This window comes from Stenella coeruleoalba (assembly GCF_951394435.1).
Source record: "Stenella coeruleoalba genome assembly, chromosome: 18".
Lineage (NCBI taxonomy): Eukaryota > Metazoa > Chordata > Mammalia > Artiodactyla > Delphinidae > Stenella > Stenella coeruleoalba.
This window is the reverse complement of record NC_137164.1, coordinates 32,439,273-32,457,155: the sequence shown is the minus strand read 5'-3', so window position 1 is coordinate 32,457,155 and position 17,883 is coordinate 32,439,273. Positions and strand designations below refer to the sequence as shown.

General features: G+C 37.3%; 1 protein-coding gene across 1 annotated transcript in view; it reads left to right on the top strand.

Annotated features, from left to right (window-relative positions):
- DIAPH3 (diaphanous related formin 3) overlaps positions 1-17,883 on the top strand; it is a 413,319-nt gene that overhangs the window by 56,922 nt on the left and 338,514 nt on the right.

Below are 17,883 nucleotides of genomic sequence, written 5' to 3'. Positions count from 1 at the left end.
AGCTTAAACAAGTCTCCTTGTTGGCAGAAGACCTTTTGCAGTCAAACTCACTTTACTCAGCAGAAGTAAAATGAATGATTGCTTTCTCAGGGCTGCCCAATTTGCTAATGAGTGAGTTTGTCACAACTAAAGACTTTAAAAAAAATAAAGGTTTTTTTTTTTTTTTTTCTCCCTTTCTGATACCTTGACCATATCACAGTGGTCAATGCAGGGAAAACCTGCTGGAGATTCTAAAGCTGAGAAGGGTCTTTCTCCTTTAAATGTGGACTAGTGATATTTCTCAGGCTTGTCAGGTGGGATACCACATCTTTGACAAATTTAAAGCTGTTTTTATATCTGGGGAGGATGCTAGATTTAGGTTGGGTTTTATTTTTGGCTTGCACCTATCTGTACCATTTTTATTAATAAAAATTCTTTTGAGGAAGCAACATTGAATAATCTGCCATTTTCATTTTTTGGCATTTGCCAAAATGAGGTTTCATTTAGAAGTTGTATCTAGATTCTTTGTTTTGGCATTGTACAGTTTAAAAAAATCTTGTTTAACGTTATCAAAGGTACTTAGATGATTTTTTACATGAAGTAAAATCTTTGTTTTGAAGAACACCTCTTTTCCCTCCTCAAGACGGTCCTTTGAAAGACAGTGTGTTGACTTGATTACTTAATGAATGCGAAGTACAGTGTAATCCTTCAACATTTGTACTCATTTCACTTTTATTTAGGAAATTAATTTAGTTGGTCGCTGGGTAACATTTTCAGTGCACTTTTTAAAAGTAGTGATGAATTTTTAGTTATGCTACTTCTTAAGGGCTTTTTTTCCTGTTTGTCATCCAGTGAAAGCAGAGTTTTTATCTGAAAACTCATCTTGGTTTCTCTTTAGATCTTAGATATGTGAAATAGTTGTGTGAGCATTGCTGTGTATACAGCTTTGATTTATGGACGTCAAATTTCAGTGGTTGCTCTTGAACTCACAGTAGATCTGTGTAGCTGGCTTTTTGACCGAGGTGAACATGGTAGGTACAGATTGAAAGTGACTTGTTTGTTCCAGCCATTGCCCCTTTAAACCAGCTCTTTCAGCTTGTTCTTTCCTGCCCCTGGATAAAATTCACCGTAGGTCCCAGAGTTTTCTGTTTGCTTTCAGATAATGAAAACCCTAGTTTAATTTAAATAAGTTAACTTTTATCCAGAGAAAGCCTCTCACTTTCCCTCTTTCAAGGCTGCTCCACTTAAAGCCTCCAGTGCAGGCTGTGGTCATGGTCGTGGCCGTGCTTGGGGCCGTGGTCAGGCCCGTGCTTGGGGCTGTGGTCATGGCTGTGCTTGGGGCTGTGGTAGTGGCTGTGCTTGTGGCTGTGGTTGTGGCCGTGCTTGGGGCCATGCTTGGGGCCGTGCTTGGGGCTCTGGTGGGCTCTGCTCTGTTTCCCCACACTGCAGTTCCCTTCTTTCCTGCTCTCCAGACTGAACCTATCTCCTCCAGGATGACATTGGAGATGAGGGGAGGAGGAATAAAAATACTTTGCTGGCTGAGGGTATTTATAATCTAGCGCTGGTGCCGTGGGATGTTGTGTTAGTTTTATTGCTGGCCGTGACAAATTGCCACAGACTTGGTGGCTAAAACCACACCATTGTATTGTCTCATAGTTCTGTAGGCTGAAGTCCAGGTCGACTTAGCTGGTTTCTGTAGGCTGACAAGGTGTCAGAGGCTCTTATCAGAGGCTTTGGGGAGAATCCTCTTCTGATTTCATTTTGTTGGCAGAGTCCAGTTCCCTGATGTTGTAGGACTGAGGTCCCAGTTTTCTCCCTGATTGTCCTCTGGGGGCTGCCTTAGCTTTGAGAGGCCTCTTTCCTATCCTTCACATGGGCCCTTACATCTCAGATACATCACATCCATCTCACACTTAGAATTTCTCTGAATTCCCCTTCTGTGGCATCTCTTGCCTCCATCTGGAGAAAGTCCTCTGCTTTTTAGGGTTTATGTATTAGCTTGGGCTCACCCAGAAAATCCAAAATAATTTCCCTGTTTTAAAGTTTGTAACCTTAATTACATCTACAGAGTCCCTTTTGCCATGTCATTTGACGTATTTACAGAAGCCAGGGCTTAGGGCATGGATATCTTTGGGGGACCATTTTGCCTGTCAGAGGTTAGGGGATTACAAATGTGGATTCCTTTCTCCTATGGTATTTTCAGGCTCCCCTGCTCCCAGTCTCACCTATAATTCCCTTGTCACTGGTGACGTCTCCTTTGGCCTTCTGCCCCAGGCTTCCATGAAACCATTCCTCTGGTGGGGTTACCTTTGGGATGCAGTATCTCTTAGATGGCCCGGGCCTGCTTCTCCCTGGGATCCATATCCTGTCCATGGGAAGCTCATGTGTCCTTTACCACAGCTCCTGTCCTTTATCTTGTTCCATTCAGAGCCTGTCCTCCACAAAGAACAGTTTACTCTGGCTCTTTCTACCAATAGCTTTTCATTTTTGCTGTTGTTTTGCTGTAGATGTTTACCCCTCTAACTGTAAGTGGCTTTCCAATCATCAGATCCTGTTTGCAACATGTAACACAGCACAGCTGACCTCTTGTTTGTGTTTCTCTTTTTCCTTTGGGTACCGTGACACTTTTTTCCTTTTCCTGATTTTTCTCCTCTCTAGCCAATTCATACCAGTTTACTTTCCATGCCTCCTCTTCTTTTTATTTCCTCTGAGTGTTGCCTCGTCCCTCTTGTCTTTTCTTTATCAATTGTTCCCTACACACTCCTTCTAGGGGATTGGAGCCCTTTCATGCTGTAGAATATTCCCTATATTCTGACCCTTTGCTGTGTCTTCTACAAAGAGCAGCTATAATCAAGCTCTCGAAGAGATGTTAAACCTCAACAAACCAGAAACTGAACTTATTTTCTTATTTTTTTCCAGTTTTATTGAGACAAAATTGGCATTTAACATTGTGTAAACTTAAAGTATACAATGTGATGATTTGATAGAGGTATATTTTTTAAGATGATTGCCACAGTAAGGTCAGTTAACACGTCCATCACCTCACATAATTATCATTTTTTTCCCTGTGGTGAGAACTTTAAGGTTTACTCTCTTAGCAAATTTCAACTATATAATATTTTTTTAAACTAGAGTCACCATTCTGTACATTACATCCTGAGAATTTATTCATTTTATAACTGTAAATTTGTATCCTTTGAAGTGGAATTGTTGGATCATGTGATAGTTCTATTTTTAATTTTTTGAGGAACCTCTGTACTATTTTCCATAGTGGTTATAACAATTTACACTCCACCAGCAATGCATAAGGGTTCTTTTTTTTCACATCCTCCCCAGCACTTAATATATATATTTTTGAAAACAGCCATTCTGACTATGTGAGGTGATATAACCATTGTGGTTCTGATTTTCATTTCCCTGATGATTAATGACGTTGAGTCCCTTTTCATGTACCTATTGGCCATGTGTTTAACCTTTTTGGAAAAATGTTTATTTAGTTCTTCCCATTTTTAATCAGATTTTGTTTCTTTGCTTTTGGATTATATGTCTTCCTTATGTATTTTGGATATTAACTTCTTACCAGATATGTGGTTTGCAAATATTTTCTCCCATTTCATAAGTTGCCTTTTAATTTTGTTGATTTTTTTTTTTTTGCTGTGCAGAAGCTGTTTAATTTGATGAAATCCTTCACGTTTATTTTTGTTTTTGTTGCTTGTGCTTTTGGTGTCATGTTCAAAAAACTCATTGCCAAAACCAACATGAAGGAGCTTTTCCTCTATGTTTTCTTCTAGGAGTTTTAGAGTTTCAGGTCTTAAATTTAAGTCTTTAATCCATTTTGAGTTAATTTTTGTGAGTGGTATAAGGTGGAGTCCAGTTTCTTTCTTTTCTTGCTTTCTTTCTTTTTTTTTTTGCATGTGATTATCCAGTTTTTCCTCCTTTATTGAGGAGACTATCTCTCCCCACTGAGTATTGTTGGCTCCCATTTCAAATATTAGTTGACCATATATGCATGGGTTTATTTCTGGACTCTTGATTCTGTTCTGTTGTTCTTTGTGTTTGTTTTCATACCAGTATTATAATGTTTTGATTACTATAGCTTTGTAATATAGTTTGAAATTGAGAAGTGTGATGTCTCCAGCTTTGTTCTTTTTCAAGATTGCTTTGGTTATTCATGGTTTTTGGTGGTTCCATACAAATTGTAGGACTGTTTCTATAAAAATGCCATTGGAATCTTGATAGGGATTGCATTGAATATATAGATGGCTTTGAGTAGGATGAACATTTTAACAATACTAATCCTTCCAACCCAAGAACACAGAACATTTTTCCTTTTATTTGTGTCTTCTGCAGCTTTTTTCATCAGTGACTTACAGTGTTCAGTGTACAGATCTTTCACCCCTCCGAGCTGCTTGTGTATAAGTCCCTTGTGTAATTTATCCTTTATTTATTATTTTGATATGTCTCTCTGCTAGATTAAATCCATGCAGCATCATCCAACTGGTTTATCATCGCAAATAACTGCCTGTTGAATTAGGTGCATCTTTCTAACTTTTAAGATTTCTAACACTTTACATTTCTTTTCACCTTCAATACTGTGTTTAGGTGGAAATTAGCTTTAATTGCCAGTTTGCTAAATAACACAAAAATGTTAAAATAGTGAATAGGAAGAGAGATTTCATGCATTCATATCTTTTCTTTGTTTTCTCACTTTCACTATCTGTTGAGAGAACGAAAGCTGCAAGAAAGGTCATCTATCAAGATGTGATCATCAACAGGCATTAAATGAATGCCAATGATGACAGAATTACTCTAACAAAAATTATTTAAATTCTGGACTTCCTGTCATCATTTGTAAGCATGGAAGAAATGGTCTAATAAAGTTGCACGAATACTTAAGTATGAATAGTAATGATCTAATCTTTTCTTGGGAAGATGTTTACTGTAGGAGGGAGCACATTTATAAAATGCCATCAGCATTATCTCTTAAGCATGTGTTTGAAGTGTTTATTGGCATTAAGAGCTTAGATGACCTACTATTTAATACATATTTTAGCTTTTAGTGTGGGGAAACATAGTATAGATAATCCAAAAGGCATTCAAAAGTTAATTTTGAAACAATTTTCAGTATGTACTTTCAAGTTGAATCTATTTTTGTTCAGTGGTATTTTTAAATAGGGTATGTGAGGTATACAAAAAAGAATAGAACATATGTAATTAATTGAAATACTTTGTGTACTCCTTTCAATAACATTCTTCTTTAATTCCTGAAGGTGAACAATACCCTGAATCTGTTGGTTTTATTCCTATATGTTAAAAAAAAAAAGTTTTCTGTGTCTTAATGATAAATGTACAGGAAAAGACTTTTTTTCTGAACTACTTGCTGGTAAGTTGCTGACTCAATGCCTCATAATCCCTTAATATTTTAGTATTAGTCTACAAAAAAGGACATCCTCCTACTTAAACACAATATAACCACCACCATCAGGAGGCTAACACTGATCAATTTCTGTCAACTAATCCTCACGCTCTTAAGTTTTACCAGTAGTACCAGCAGTGCTCTTTATAGCAAAAGAATCCTGTTCAGAACTGTGTGTTGTATTCAGTTGTCATGTTTTAAAATCTCCTCAGTCTAGAAGAGGTCCTTAATCTTGTATCTTATGAATTTGACACTTGAAGATTCCAAGTGATTGGAATTAATTTGTAGAATGTCACTGAGTTTGCAGTGGTATAATAAGGCTTTTTAAGTTTTGAAAGTCTGTTGGATATAAACAGGTTACCTAATACTTTAAACATTTTTTTTTTCTTTGATCATAAGTGAGGTTGAACATTTCTTGACACACTTATTGGCCCTTTGGTTTACTCTCCTGTGAATTTCTTGTTCATATCTTTTGCCAGTTTTTTCCGTTGAGGTTTTTTTCTTTTTCCTATTGATTTGTAGAATTCATCACATATCCTTAATACTCATGTCAGTTTATGTGAGTTGTAAGTATCTTGTCCCAGTCTGAGTCTTGTCTTTTTACTTCCTTTTGGGGGTGGTAGGATGGATGAAAGTATAGAAATGTAAAAATCAATGTGGCCAGATTTATAAATCCTTTTATGGTTTCTGCTTTTTGTATTGTTAACCAAAATTTCAGAAACAGAGACCTGATTGAATAAACAGGTGTTTATTTAGGGTTTGTTAGGATTGCAACCCAGGAGATAAAGATTCAAGGACCATTTGAATTGTGTTCCTTTGGACCACAAAATTGGGGAGGGTTATAAAGGCAAAAACCCTGCAAGGTTATTTACATAAGTTGTCTGTCAAGAATTAGGACTGGAGTTAGAAAGAAGTAAGGGTGCTTGTTAATCAGGGATTGGCTGGGGTCTGAACTGATTACATAACTGTGAAGGGGGACAGACTTTGAAACTGCTACGGAGTCCAAGCTGCTAACTTGCTCCTTGCATGACAGGCCAATAAATGGAGAGACTGAGGTGCTGGGGTAAAGAATAGTGACTTTATTCAGAAAGCCAGCAGACCTAGAAGATGGTGGACTAGGGTCCCAAAGAACCATCTTACCCGAGTTAGAATTCAGGCTTCTATACTAAAAAAGGTGGAGGTGTGGCTGGTTTTGCAAACTTCTTGGTGCAGGAATCCCTTGTTCTTGCAGCTGTCCACTTAGGTCTGATCACAATGTTCCTTTAAATAGTCAACAAGACAAATGTTATTTCTGTTCCGGAACTTTTTATCCTGTAGGAATGAAAGTTTTATACCTTAAAGGTCAAGCCTGGGAGGCAGACCCTTAAGAATGGGCTATCATGTATATTTCAGGCTATAGGCAACTTCTTTTACAAAGGTGCACAGTCAGCATGACTAAGCAAGGCAACAGAGCACAGAGGTTAGAGCTAAAGGAATAGATACAATATGGAGTCAGGTTTGTTCTTCTCTGTTAGAAAACTACAAGGGTGCAGCTGGCAGATACTAGGAGATATTGTTTTGAAATGGCTGGTCCTGTTCTTGAATTTGATACAGTTCAGAGAAAATTCAAGTTCTTAGAGATGCAGGAATGTGTCTGAAACCACATCAACAATGGTCTGGCTCCATTTTGGATGCCTGAGCCATAGTTGCTCCATTTTGATTTTTAAACGGTCTTAAATATGTCATAAGTATATTATTTAAGAAATCCTTCTCTATCCTGACATTATAGATCTGTTCTTCTACAGTCCTAAAATTGTTAGAATTATGATATCTTTATGTCTGACGTGAGAGATTGGATCCAATACTTTTCCTACATGGATAACTAGTTTTTCTAGCAGAATTTATTGAATAGCCATTCTTGTCCATCATTTGTAATAACACCACTGTTATACATCAAGGTATTGCTCATATGTAGGTTTGTTTCTGAGGTTTGATTTTGTCCATTGGTCTGTTTGTCTAGCTCTGCATTTATATCCACTGTCTTAATTAATATAACTGTATCATAAGCCTTCATATCTAGGACCCCCTTCCCTTCTTCAAAATTGTCCTGGCTCTTCTTGGCCCCTTTGTGATTTTATATTAATTTTACAATCAATTAGTTAAGTTTTATTATAAACCCTGTTGGGATCTTGACTGGAATAGCAATAAATTTATTGATTTAGACAGGATAAATGCCTTTGTGATATTAAATTTTTCTGTGAACATTGGATATCTTATATCTATTTATTTATTTTGATTTTCTCTGTTCCTGAACTGCAAAGTTTATAATTTTCTCCCTAGAGGTCGTGTACATCTTTTATGAGCTTTATTCCTTGGTTTATTTCTAAAATGTAACTAGTATTTAAAAAAAATTAACATTTTTACTAAGATTATTAATTTGCATGTTGCTTTTGGTATTCAGTAATCTTATTGAATTCTCAGTTTTTATTCTTTGTAGAGTTCCTCATAGTTTTCTGTGTATGTAATCAGAATATCTGTGACTAATTTTTGTATCTTTTCCTATTCTTATTCCTTTCTTTTTCCTTTCTACTCCTTCTGGAGTAGAAAACCCCAGAAAAGAGTTTTTTTTTTTTTTCCTGTTCCTGAAGTATTTGGTAAAGGCCTTTTTTTCATTTTACATTTCAGTTATTTGTATTAAGTTGGCTAGCCCTTCACTAGACTCGCCTTCCAATGAGGTTGACGTGTAGTTCTGCTAATTTTTATCCTTTAAACTGAGTATATCCTCCATTACTGATTAAATGAGTGACTATGTATGATACATTTCTGTTTTCTTTTATTTATTATGCATTAGATCAGTTTTCTAATCTTTTCATAAGAACTCTATTTTATTGGACTATGAACAGTTAACTTTATTCATCTTTGTTCCCTTCGTGTCTTCACAGTGCATACTTCATGTATTGTTGAATGAGTTAGTCTGTTTCTTCTGCTTTGGTGAATACCATGTCTAAGCAAGAAAAGATATAAATTAGTACACGTCGAGTTAAATACTGAGATATCTTTGTGTTCTTTGCTTTGTAGTCAACTCAGATATCTTTGAAACTAAGGTCCAGAGGAAGAAAGAAGAGCTCAAGTGAACTGATAAAATTGAATTTGATTCTTTTTGGTACAGTTGGTGGGAGGAGGGCTCTTACTGCTATCTTTATTCCACATTGCCACTCTTTGGGTACACGCTAAAGACAATTTTTCTTTTTTCATCTTTTTTTCCGCTTTCATTGTTGGTGTTAAAGATTTATGCATAGCTATTTCTTCAGTCAGACAAATGAACACCTATTGTGTTGGATGTGTAAGTGATGTCTTAAGGGTCACCAGGAGTCTGAATGAAACACCAAGGAAAACTCGTTTGTGTTAGTTCTTTAAGGGCTACTTGACTGCTATAGATTCCTACTGGCAGTTCGCTCATTTCAAGTATTAGCATTTTTTGCAAATCTACTTTTCCGTATCATGGGTGTTTTTTATTTCTTATAAACTATAAAAGTATATTTTGGGTTGACCAGATAAAACGAGAGAGGTTCTATGGTAATGCTTTGTTCTGATCTATTAGTTGTCACCCATCTCCCTCTCCTTCAGGTAGAAATTGAAAAATTCAGGGAAAGGTTGTTTAAAAGCAATCCAAATAATAATCCAAATGGAGGAGGAGGAAGAGAGGGTAGAAGTGTAAGGCTATTGTCAACTTGATTCATGGGTTGTGTTTGTCAGGGGGATAATGTCAGTGCCTCGTTGTTTCTTCTAGATCCAGATAAATGAGAAAATAAATGATTTAGGAGCCTTAGATTTTGCCTGGTGGGAGTTCGTGGAACCAGTCAAATGATTAGAAAGGAGAGTTTTAAAAGGATAAAGGTTATGTTAATGTTTAAGCTTGCTCTTTCACTAATTAGGAAGTGTGCAGGTACAGCCTTTCCAAACGATGAAGGCTTTTTTTTATTCTTATTTTCTTCTCTAGAAAAGTCAGCCTTTGTGCTTTGTGAAATAACCATTTTATCCTTTATGTAATTTATGAAGGAATGGCCATTTGTTTAGAAAAGTTGAAAAGCAAATAAGTGAATGAAGCCCTTTTTATAAGTAGCAGTGTTCTTTTCTGCTGGATTACGTAACAGTTGCCTGTGATTGTAGGTGCTTATGCATAAGCTTGAACAGTTTCAGCCAGATTATATTCCAAAGTAGAGTTGTGCAGCATGCTGCATATTCATCTCATTTCTTGTCTATTCTGCTAAAATTTATAGCATGTGAGAAAAAAAAGTGATATTTAAGTTTCTTCTCTGTTTGTTTATTCCCTGATACTGGCATTAGGTTAAATTGTAATTTGGTTTCAAATTGAAATAGTTTGCACTCTTTCTATAAGCTCCAGTTAGAATATTCGGTCGAATAACAATGTTTATGAGTTTGTTGTCAATCTCTGGGTAAATGCTATTTTATGGCTGCTGTCCTGTTAATGAGCTAGCTATCTGATTTCCTGTTAATTTTAATTGGGATCGAGTAAGGACATTGTGGATAGAACAGTGAATCCAACCCCACTATTGGTGAAACCAAAAAATCTGACCTCTTTATAATCAAAGTTATGTAAAGGAAATGAAACGATTATATAAAGGTTAATATAAGAACATAGTAAAAATGATGGACAAAGAAAGATAAGCCGTTTTATAGCTTTAGCATATTTATGGGCATCTTCAATATAAAGTAGTAATAGGGCTTCCCTGGTGGCGCAGTGGTTAAGAATCCGCCTGCCAATGTAGGGGACACGGGTTCGAGCCCTGGTCTGGGAAGATCCCACATGCCATGGAGCAATTAAGACCGTGCGTCACAACTACTGAGCCTGCGCTCTAGAGCCCGTGAACCGCAACTACTGAGCCCGTGAGCCACAACTGCTGAAGCCCGCGCACCTAGAGCCCATGCTCTGCAACATGAGAAGCCCGCGCACCGCAACGAAGAGTAGCCCCTGCTCCCTGCAACTACAGAAAGCCCACGTGCAGCAATGAAGACCCAATGCAGCCGAAAATAAATAAAACAAACAAAAAAATAAATAAATTTATTAAAAAAATAGTAGTAATAAAGTTAATTCCAAGTTCCAGGGTTTTGGTTGTATTTATCTTTTACAGGTTTTCTCATTTTACTTAAGCCTAATCTAAGAATACAATATATTAAATTGCAGAACTACATGAGATTCAGTTAATGTGCACTATTTGGGAGTATATAATTACCTGGAATGAGATCATGAAATCTTTGATGTTTTTATTTGGCACTAAACCACTCATGGTAGTAAGAACATTCCTCAGTAGGGATACACATCAGCAAGACCTTTTGACATTGTGTGATATGGAAGATGAATTCCAGTGTGGTGAAGGACAGAATTATACTTTTAGAAGAAGTATGGGTAAAATTGCTCTTGTAGGATGTTGAACTCTGAGGTCCCAGGAGAAGTAATTAGGGGATCACTGTGGACCTCTTAAAACGTATAACCAATTTGTGGCTGTAGTGAAAAAAAAACATTAGCAAAACTGCTACCAAGAACAATTATTTTGGCTTTAACCCATGAAACAAAGCATTGAACACTACTGAAATGAGATGATAGCTGTTGACAATAAGAGTGTTTGGTTTTGATATTGCTGTGCTTCCAATTTTTACCTTTTAATATTATGCTTATTGATCCTTATGAATGTTTTGATCCATTATTGTACTGTTTTTCCAGGATCCATTTTATAACTCTAGTCGTGCTTCTGCCTGTCTGTAGTGTTTTTCCTTTCTGGGTAAATTTCCTCACACCTGACCATCTTCAATTTGCTGCTTGTATATTCACTTAATTCTCCAAATAAGTCAATCATTTTAAATTTAGTCTGACTCTCCATGACATTAACTATCCCACTCAACTTGATGTATGTAAATTTAATGAACATGCTGTCTTGTAAAATCCACATCCATGAATGAAAATAGTGAGTCTAATGTTTGTAATTCAGTTGAAAAAATGTCCACTCTCTGTTTGCCATTCTCTGCTTGATTACACCTTGGTGCTCACTAGTTGCATGTATGTGCATGAGTATTAAGATTACATCTTTTTTTCTCTCTCAGTTTTGCCAGAGAAGAAGTAGAAGGTATTTATTTTGTGTTGGTATTTTATCAGCCTAGGATGGAGTCAAGGTGTCTAAAGATAGTAGCAAACTTGGATTTTCCTGGTTTGTGAGAACTTCTGGCCCCATCTGACACATAGGAAAAATCCTTTGGAGCATCTTAAAAGCTGCTGGCTTGACTACATGTCATTGACCTGGTTTCCAGGTCAGGGCCACAGCTACCCATCTGGTGTCCTTGTGCAAATTAGAAAAATGTGTACACCTTCTTTCCTCTGAGAGGACACAACACCACACAAAGTCACACAGCCTGGTGAGTGAAGTCTTGGTAGGATCTCAGTGCTATTCACCTCTCAAGCAGGTGCTGCTTTGCACAGCTCAACCACACACTGACGGTTCCAGGTCACAGAGGTTGTGTGTGGTTCTGCTAGTGCTCCCTGAAGACATGATGGATTTTAGCTTGGCCAGTTTTACCTGTGCCAGTGCCACTGCCTGGAGACCCTGCCTCTGGAGCTGGACTTTGTTTCCATTACTCTTCAAGACTGGGGCTGTGAATGTTATCTCTGGCTCCAGCTCCATTTCCCAGAAAATTACCTGCATTTCATGTTTGTCCCAAAATAGGATTAGCAAATTCTATCTGGGAAGTTTTGTTATATCTCATTTGACAAATATCTAAAAAGTATATGCAATGTAAAAGAGACGGCAAGTGTAGAAAAAAGTTCTTTTAAAAATTATTTGTGAAGGAGGAAAAAGAAAGGCATATACAAAGGAGAGCTAGGGTTGAGGGGAGGCTTTTTTCTTTTAATTTTTAATCCATTAAGGATTAACATGTTTATATACTGAGACCCAACCAACTGAGAAGAATTTAGTGAAACGGGATTAAAACAGGGTAACTGATGTGCAGTGCCCTTTTAGGAGGTGAAAGGAAAGAGGATCCAGAGCATAAATGAATGGGATTATCTTTGGATAGAGGCAAGAGTTGGCACAGAAAAATTAGTGTGCAAATAAATTGGTAATAGAGGAAACAGGAAATTGAATTATAGGTTCCTTTTCATGGAGGAAATTAAAATTTGCTTACTGAAAATGGTAGGTAGAAGCAATGGTTTCATAGCTCCTGGAAATGGCAAGTTTGAAATGAGTACTCTAGGGAATGTGAGGAGAGACCACTAGGATTTTCCATCAATGTTATAGGAAGTGATGGACCATAAGAGACTAATTGGGAGAAAATGGAGGGGGTCACGACACTGGAGGTTTTATTGAGGTCAAAAAATAGGTGGCTTGGGAGTGGGAGAAGTGAAAAGATAGAAGATTCAGGTCAGAGAAAAGGATCTTGGGGATTATGATGATACTAGAGGTGGAACAGTTTTTAGCTAATGAAAAGGCCCAGGTGTGGTCATGAAGACCGAGGCTGAGGAAAGTGGAAATGAAGATTGCTGGTTGTGGGTGTGAAGGCATGGACTGGCAGAGGAGTCAACACAAGGTGTTGGCTGCCGAGCATGTCAGATGGCATTAGGCCCAGAGGAAGTAGGATTTTATTTATTTTATTTTATTTTTATTTTAATTTTTTGCGGTACACGGGCCTCTCACTGTTGTGGCCTCTCCCATTGCAGAGCACAGGCTCCGGATGCGCAGGCTCAGCGGCCATGGCTCACGGGCCCAGCCGCTCCGCAGCATGTGGGATCCTCCCGGACCGGGGCACGAACCCGTGTCCCCTGCATCGGCAGGCGGACTGTCAACCACTGCGCCACCAGGGAAGCCCGGAAGTGGGATTTTAGATAATGGAGATAAATAATATGGAAATAAGAATGGAGAGACAAATCTAAGCTACAGGACTGTGGCCAATTTACAGGATTTCCCTAAGTTTTAGTTCTCTCATCAATAAAGAGAGGATAGTACATACCTCAAAGGGTTATTACTGAGTATTAAATAAATTGTGCTTATAAGTATTTTAGCACAATGCCTGGCTCAGACTTAACCGCTATTTAAGATTATAGAAATACCAGGTCCTTGTGAAAAGGTGTAGCAAGTGTTGCTTCGAGAATGAATGAGAAGGATGGTTCAGAGAGTAGATTTGGAATGAAAATGGGAAGACATGTGAGCAACTTGAACTTTGTGTTTTGGAAAATTCCGAAGGATGCCTGACCTTTAAAAGATTTTGAATGGGCTTCTGTTACCTGTGTCTTAACTCTTCCTCTCGGTAGCCTCAGATTTGTCTTGATAGTGGTTTCTTTACTTCCCTCCCCTCCATCAAGTTTGTGTGTATTTATTGTGGCCAATACACTACAAACATTTATTTAGTGGATGTTTAAAAAACTACTGTATTTTTAAAGAATGTAGGATGTTCCATTTTTCTTGTTCTTTTCAAATTAGTTTTTTAAAGCAGAAGTTTTATGAATATTTTAATTTAGTTTTTAAAAAACTTTATTTTGAAATAATCTTAGACTTACAGAAGAATTGCAAAAATAGTACAGAGAATTCTTTTATACTCTTCACCCAACTTCCTCTAATGCCAGCATCTTATATAACTTTAGTGCAATTATTAATACTAAGAAATTAATGTTGGTACAGTAGTTACCAAACCATAGACTTTATTCAGATTTTAGCAGTTTTATCACTGATGTGCTTTTCCTGTTCTAGGTTACAGCCCAGCATCACATCTTATGTTTGGTTTGCCATGTTTCTTTCATCTCCTGATCAGTAGTACTTCCTCATCTCTCATGACCTTGACACTTTCCAAGAATCCTGCTTATTTTTTAGCATGCCCCTTAATTTTTTTTCTTCAGTATTTCTTCCCTGTATTTCTGAAATCTGCCCCTAGTGCCAGTCAGACTCACATAGTGAAGTAACACAGTGATTCAATTTAAGTATAGTTTTTAATTAGAAAGTAATTAACTAGAGGAAAATTACTTTTTGATGCTGCGACTCCCAATTTCCCCAGGCAAAAAACTGTGTTTAAGCATGTATATGAAGGTAGTGCTATAAGTGAGTTAATTCATTATGTATGTTGCTAAGGTATTAATAGAACTTTCACAACAAAACCAATAATTACTCTTCAGATTGACAGACACTAAAGTTTTGATTGATGACTACTCAAAAAATATTTTTAAATGAGCTATATTCAGTTAAATAGCCAACTGATAAGGTTTTTCCATTTAAAGAAATAGAATTTATCTCATACCCACTGAAATATTAGCCTCATTCAAATCATTCCTCAGGCCTTGTACAGTTATGTGTTCTATGTATTTGCTGTTTATTATTTTATTTATTACAGATATTTATTGAGTTACATATATATCAATGTATAGATATATATATTGAAGTAAGCTGTTTTTCAGGGCTGTTATAAAATCTGTAGCTACAGTATCATTCTGTATCCACACAGTGTACTACATGTCCTGACCTGTGTTTGAATGGAAGAACTGGTTAACACACAGAGGTTTATATTGCTTGTGTAGGCCATAAATGTGGGTTTCTGTATTATTCAGTTCTGCTTAGAAAGAAGGCTTATTATAATATAAAGTAAGTTATTTTCAAATGCTGTAGTGGACACTGTTGGTGCCCCTCCAAGACCCCCTTCACCAGGCTGGTTACGGGCGTACCCAGGTGTGAGTGTTGGCTCCTGGTGGTTCACATCTGCCCTCTTAATCCAGAGATTTGGCCTCAGGGAACTGGGGTCCTGCAGCTAATGGCTGACTGACTTGGGTGGTGTCAAGGCTGGCCTCTCCCTCCAGGTACTATCTACTGCTGTGCACTTCAGGCTGAAGCAAGAATCCAGCTGAGGCCACATTTTCGAATGTCCCTGTCTCAGTCCCCTTTTCCTGAGAGCATCCCCCTCATTAATCACCTGCACCTGCATCCCTGTCCCAGGTCTGCCTCTAGGGAACGTGCCCTAAGACAACGGAAATGCGATATGATCATACTAACCAGCTGTGAACTCACTAATGTGAAAACTGATGACTTGCTCACAAGAGACCCTTTACAGTTATCTGGAAACTGCACTAGACTGGGTGTCTGGGCTCCAGTTCTCAAGCTTCTAACAACCAGATAGCTCTGAAAAGTCATTTCATTTCTATGAGCCTGTATTTTCTGTTGTGTAATACATACATGGAGTTTAGACTATGTGATATTCAAAATCTCATGCTGAAGGTTTTGCCTTAAGGCAGGGGCTTATTAAATAGAGATGCTTGGCTCCCGCATTGCCTCCCACCTCCAGGTTCTTGGATAGCTTTGGAAGATGTTCAGCTTAACTTGAATTGGAACTATAACATAAAATATGGATGTGCATTTTCTGGGAAGAAGCTCCAATACATTTTGCTAGGACTCTGTGACCCTCAGAGGTTCAGTGCCAGTGTCTTGTAGAGTTTTCTTCTTTTTTAGCCCTGTTCTCCACTGATAAAGATTCAAAATCCATTCTAAAAATCCTGTACCCTATTCCATAGATACATACATTTTTTTTTTCTTTCCATCACTCCCTTATTTCTCTTTTTCCTTTTGTAAAGGGCAGAACTTTTCTTACTCTTTCGAGTGCCATTTCTTCCTGGATGTAAAGAGAAGGACCATCTGTTAGATGAAGTTACATACCTAGTGAGTGATCCTGGAAGGTTTGTGCGATTATGTAGGTGATTCCAAACTTCTCTGTAGTATCATTTCTTCTTTGTTTCCTCTTGTTTTTAAGCAGCCACTGTCATTAAACTTTCGTTATGGAGTTGAGTGTCATATTTAGACAAGAGAGGTGGGGTAAGCCAGAGGAAAGAAGTTGGGAGAACTCTGGGTTTCTTCCTTAATTCCAAACATACAACTTTTGTGTATAAGCTCATGTTATCGTGAAGATGCCTTTCCAGAAAGAAAGCAGTAGTCTTTTCTTTCTTACAACTCCCCACCTTAAAATTTTATTTTGATTTCAGCCACAGCTAATGGGTTTTCTGTTTTTTAGTTTTCTATATCTGTTAAGTATTTTAATTTGCTGGTTAAAGAGGCTGGGTCACATTTGGCCATTAGACAGAAAATAAAAAATACAGTGAATAATTTAAAACAGATGTTCTCTGTGCTCTTAGGTGCCCCTCACACACACCTTTTATAGCAATTGCTCCTTAACTTCCTCATTACTTTTTCTTAGTTCAATTCTTTATAGATTATATAAACTATCTCCACTCATAATTTAAAAAAAATCAACATATAATGCCTACTGTACTATATAATAAAACAGTATGTATTTCATTGTAAACAGTTGGCCATCGACTACTCAAGAAGGCACAATAAAGTCACATTCTGGAGTCTTTGCCTCATGCCACTGTGAGTACAACAGCTACAATGTAGGTTGATATAGGTGTGTTGTTCTGTTGATTCAGATACCACAAGCAGCATTGTCCTGGGATACCTAAATTTCAGAAATGGAACACAAATGATGGTAACGCTTAAAACAAAAACAGTGCAACTATAATTTACAGAGTAGTTGGATTCTTGGAAAATTCAATGTATATTAAGTTACATAATATATAAAGTATTAAATATGTAACAATTTACATATTCTGTTTTACATCTAATTTCATTGAATTAGAGTCTAGGCATAGATAATTATGATTTTCCCTCTCTCGTTCTCTCTGTTTATCTCTCTGTGGGACACAGGACAGTTTCTTATTGTGTAGGATTAGCTCATGTGTTGCAGAATGTCTAGCACACCTTTCCCCTGTAAATGCTGGTAGCATCACCTCAGTCACCATGACAACCAAAATGCCCCGAGACATTTCCGGAATGCTTCCTAAGTGGTGTTAAGGTGTATTGAAAATCACTGGCTTAGAGAAAAAAAAAAGAAACAAACTAAACCATTATTCACATAATAGGATATTTCTAACCAGAATAGCCAAGAGTGACGTTACTAATTGCTACCTTTTATTGGAGTATCAAACGGGACAACTTCTAAGATCTTAAATTTTGTATCAAGGTGAAATGAAGGGAATTTTGACTTTTAATTGCTTCACAGTTTTGGTAGCCAAAAACTGAGTCAGCTAAAGGCATAAACTACAGTGTCTGAATTGTAGAACCCTTATAAAACTTAGAAGAAATTTAACTTTCTGGGCTCACTGGGTGATCCAAAGTCCTGATTTTTATGGGCACGTTTCTGAGTGGATATGTAGTTTATATACATTAAGATGTCCTACATTGCACACAGATGACCCAAGGCTAAGATCAGGAGGAAATCCATTTGAGCTGCCCTCTCCTTCAGCCATTTTTGTCTTACCTCAGCCTCCCTTCCTTTGTCAACTGAGCTGATGGATTCTGGTCGCAATTCATATCTTTATGCGGATATTATTGACTTGCAGTTTTTAGTCAGAATTAGGTCTGTAGCAAGATCTAGCTTACCTAAACCTTTATTTTGATTGGTGCTGTTGAGAA